We start from the raw sequence: 5000 nt of genomic DNA, 5'->3' as shown, positions 1-5000 counted from the left end.
AGGTATCCATGTAGTAAAGTACAATCAAATAAACGATAACTGATTTAATGAGCCATTCGCAGTTTCACAGTACAAGTGCTTATACTTAGACATGCATGGCTTAATCTTTGAGACAAGCATATGACTACTGGCAGGATCAACCAGGTAACTACGGTCGTGAAATAGCAAGCAGCTACATTCACTTAAACACACTACAACCTGCAATACGTAACGTGTTGCAGGCGCAGGCGTTCGTATCTACAATCGTCAACGTAAAATCGTAGCCAATTCTTTAGAAATAGCTGCAATTCATACGCTTCAGAGTGTTTGCCCTTCTACCGTTCCTTCTCAGTAACCCAGGATCAGTTGAACAGCATCTGCCAACATCACAAGAGCCACCAATGAGAAAGATATCACTATCTTTAGAGACTACAAACTACTACTTGACTAGCAGTTAGCCCGTGCACACACATAAGTAATGTCCTGCAAGAACAAAATTTGACTTGCATTTCATTGCTTGAGCCAGAGCCGTATTACCGTAAGAACTGAATGACAACTCAACAGTCTTTACAGCAACACAAATAAACTCTGATACCAACGCATAAGAGATTGTGTCACAAAGAAACAATAACAACCAAACTCTAGTCGAGTTCACTCATTTCTCATTGCTTCTCTGTTCTACCCTCTCTACATTATATAGCACGTTTTTCCAGTTTCTGACACTAAAGTGGGGACTTAGGAAAAAAAATCGATTTTTTTTAAAGTTAACCGGAATGTGCCGTAACGCATGCGCGTTTGTTACTGATAGGCCCAGCAACATTCCGAACATATTTTTATGACGGTTAAGCCTCATGGGACCTGAAAATAACAAAATACGGCATAACACATAAACGGCTTGAGAAATTGAAGAAGTGAGAGGGTACGCCACACCACCAAAATTTTTTTTTTAAAAAAAAGACCCACAACCGTATCCAAAGCAGTAGCATTACCCCTAGGCCCCAGCCTAGGCTTTACCTTAACCCTGAACATAGCCCTAGTCCGTAATTCTTGCTGTAATCCATACACTTGTAATCTATACATACAGTTGTAATCGATACAGTTGTAATCCATACACCTTTAATCCATACACTTTTAATCCATACATCTGTGTCTCCAAATATTAAACCGAGGTGATAAAGATGAATGGTACAGCACGCACGCATCACCTTTTTTAAAAAAAAAGTTCAGGTAAGCACAAGATAACTGGTACTCCACGGTACAAAGCAGTTGGTTAAAAAAAGGACTTGTCACAAAGTGACAAATCTGTCGAACAGAGGCTTAATCTCAGAAGATCGTAGCACAAAGGCTACTCTACTTTTTACAATACCACGTTCTTGTTTAAGTCGTCTGCATAGGATTTATCTCTGGAAATTTTAGATTTTGATAGTTGCAGCACCTCGACGGTTTTTCTCCGACTCAGTGCATTGGGACTTAGGAACGACAGAAGCCGTTCTATTCTTGTTCGCCTAAGATTATCCAGAGGTAATTATCATTGCTTTCTAGCACGGATTCTGACTTAGAGGCGTTCAGTCATAATCCAACAGATGGTAGCTTCGCACCATTGCTTTTTCAAGCAAGTGCAAATGCCAATTGTCTGAATCTGCGGTTCCTCTCGTACTGAGCAGAATTACTATTGCAACAACACTTCATCAGTAGGGTAAAACTAACCGTGTCTCACGACGGTCTAAACCCAGCTCACGTTCCCTATTAGTGGGTGAACAATCCAACACTTGGTGAATTCTGCTTCACAATGATAGGAAGAGCCGACATCGAAGGATCAAAAAGCAACGTCGCTATGAACGCTTGGCTGCCACAAGCCAGTTATTACTTAAGACTTCACCGTTTCACACATACGTATCTGATAATACTCTCTTATTAAACATAATGTCATCATTTTACTTATATAATAGTAATAACTTTTGTGAAACATTTAAAAGTAGATGCAGATATTTGTCAGTGGATAGGCCATTTAGTAAGAAGAAAAATTGCCTGTAGAACCTTGGTGCTGGAAAGCCTCGTTCTCATGTTATTAACAGTTTAATGTTTTTGACAATAGAAACCGTCCAGTGTGTTTTGTATAGGACGGTTCTTACATGCATTTTTTGACAATTTTTTCTCAGTAACTACAACGTTTTAACGAAATCATAAAAAGCAAACTTATAAACAAAGGCATTTTAAGAAAAATGGCGGAATATTTTTGTGTGACTTTGGCTAGAACCAGACTTATGACGTCACAAAGTGCACGGTCAAACCTTCATAAATTCTAAAATTTCAAAAAATTTTAACTGCTGACGTCAGCATTTTTATAAAAAACGGACAAGAATTTCATGGTAGCAAATTTGGAGATCTATTACCATGCAAAATTTGGAGGTCAAAGGTCAACCGGAAGTACCTGTTTTGGGGCCTTACTTTTTTTGGTCTTTTTAAAAACAGGTAAATCGCTATAGCTTCTGAAATATTGAAGGTATTTCTTAAATCTTTGGCAGATATGTAAAACACTTCAGGCTAAAACCGGGTAGGAGCACAAATTCCCGATTTGTGGCTCTGCGGGGGGTCCAGAAGCCCTAAAATGTCAAACATTCAAGGCCAAATAAAATGCTGACGTCAGCGTTTTTTTGAAAAAAAATTCGTGTGAACCTTTGTCATGTCAAGATGGTTCATTGTGCCAAATATAAAGCCAATCCGACATGTCGTTCGGGATTTCCGATTTTTCCGATTTTTCCCTAATTTGGTGAAAACGCACGTATTGGCATGTTTAACATGCAATATTGGCCTTGCACAATTATTATTGAACGCAATATTTTACACAAATACTCACCACGTTAACCTCTCAACGCCTGGAGAAAATAATTGCCATTTGACTTTACGTTGCAGAATCATAGCGTTTCCAATTTCTCACAATTGCTGTTTTAACAAGGAAAAAGATGCGTTTTAGCATTTTTCGCGACCCATAACATCGTTTTATGATGTTGTTATCTCGTGGTACTTCATATTCACAGTTTTACATATGTATTCTTCAGGTCTACAAAAAATCTAAAACGTGTTAAAAAAACTAGAACTCAAACGAGGCTGTTCTTGTATCAAAATAAGCCGTTGAATTTCAATTTTCTGCTATTTCACGGAAATTTGACGTGCTGAAGTATTTCTTTTCAACGACATATTTTTGATGTTACAGTTCTTCTTTATTAAAACCGTTCTGTCACTAGGTACACGAAGAATAGATAAAACGAATTAAAAAAACAAGAACTCAAACGAGGCTGTTCTTGTATCAAAATAAGCCGTTGGATTTCAATTTTCTGCTATTTCACGGAAATTTGACGTGCTGAAGTATTTCTTTTCAACGACATATTTTGGATGTTACAGTTCTTCTTTATTAAAACCGTTCTGTCACTAGGCACACAAAGAATAGATAAAACGAGTTAAAAAAACTAGAACTCAAACGAGGCTGTTATTGTATCAAAACCGGCAGTTGAATTTCAATTTTCTGCTATTTTACGGAAATTTGATCTGCTGAAGTATTTCTTCTCAACGACATATTTTGGATGTTACAGTTCCTCTTTATTAAAACCCTTCTATCACTAGGTACACGAAGAACAGATAAAACGAATTAAAAAAACTAGAACTCAAACGAGGCTGTTCTTGTATCAAAATAAGCAGTTGAATTTCAGTTTTCTGCTATTTCACGGAAATTTGACATGCTGAATTATTTCCCGTCAACGACATTTTTTGTATGTTACAGTTCTTCTTTATTAAAACCGTTCCGTCACTAGGTACACGAAGAATAGATAAAACGAATTAAAAAAACAAGAACTCAAACGAGGCTGTTCTTGTATCAAAATAAGCCGCTGAATTTCAATTTTCTGCTATTTCACGGAAATTTGACGTGCTGAAGTTTTTCTTTTCAACGACATATTTTGGATGTTACAGTTCTTCTTTATTAAAACCGTTCTGTCACTAGGTACACGAAGAACAGATAAAACGAATTAAAAAAACTAGAACTCAAACGAGGCTGTTCTTGTATCAAAATAAGCAGTTGAATTTCAGTTTTCTGCTATTTCACGGAAATTTGACATGCTGAATTATTTCCCGTCAACGACATTTTTTGTATGTTACAGTTCTTCTTTATTAAAACCGTTCCGTCACTAGGTACACGAAGAATAGATAAAACGAATTAAAAAAACAAGAACTCAAACGAGGCTGTTCTTGTATCAAAATAAGCCGCTGAATTTCAATTTTCTGCTATTTCACGGAAATTTGACGTGCTGAAGTTTTTCTTTTCAACGACATATTTTGGATGTTACAGTTCTTCTTTATTAAAACCGTTCTGTCACTAGGTACACGAAGAATAGATAAAACGAATTAAAAAAACTAGAACTCAAACTAGGCTGTTATTGTATCAAAACAGGCAGTTAAATTTCAATTTTTCATTATTTTACGCAAATTTGACCTGCTGAAGTATTTCCCGTCAACGACATTTTTTGTATGTTACAGTTCCTCTTTATTAAAAACCTTCTGTCACTAAGTACACGAAGAACAGATAAAACGAATTAAAAAAACTAGAACTCAAACGAGTCTGGTATTGTATTAAAACGGGCAGTTGAATTTCAATTTGCGGTTATTTTACGGAAACTTGACGTGCTGAAGTATTTCTTCTCAACGACATTTTTTGTATGTTACAGTTCTTCTTTATTAAAACCCTTTTATCACTACGTACACGGGGAACAGATAAAAGGTATTAAAGAAACAAGAACTCAAACGAGGCTGTTCTTGTATCAAAATAAGCAGTTGAATTTCAATTTTCCATTAATTTACGGAAATTTGACTGGCTGAAGTATTTTCGTTCAACGACATTTTTTGTATGTTACATTTCTTCTTTGTTAAAACCCTTCTGTCACTAGGTACACGAAGAACAGATAAAACGTATTAAAAAAACTAGAGCTCAAACGAGGCCGCTATTGTATCAAGATAAGCAGTTGAATTTT

The 5000-nt window shown here is 36.3% G+C and overlaps 1 non-coding gene across 1 annotated transcript in view; it reads right to left on the bottom strand.

Annotated features, from left to right (window-relative positions):
- The window catches only part of LOC130661262 (small subunit ribosomal RNA), a 1802-nt gene extending 1655 nt beyond the window's left edge, over positions 1-147 (bottom strand). Inside the window, exon 1 of the ribosomal RNA XR_008988460.1 lies at positions 1-147. This exon is cut by the window's left edge and continues 1655 nt beyond it. This is a non-coding gene — a ribosomal RNA (small subunit ribosomal RNA).
- Between the last annotated feature and the right edge of the window lie 4853 nt (positions 148-5000).

Source organism: Hydractinia symbiolongicarpus, chromosome 1 (genome assembly GCF_029227915.1).
Source record: "Hydractinia symbiolongicarpus strain clone_291-10 chromosome 1, HSymV2.1, whole genome shotgun sequence".
NCBI lineage: Eukaryota > Metazoa > Cnidaria > Hydrozoa > Anthoathecata > Hydractiniidae > Hydractinia > Hydractinia symbiolongicarpus.
The sequence above is the reverse complement of the archived record's forward strand: the minus strand, read 5'-3'. Positions and strand labels throughout refer to the sequence as shown.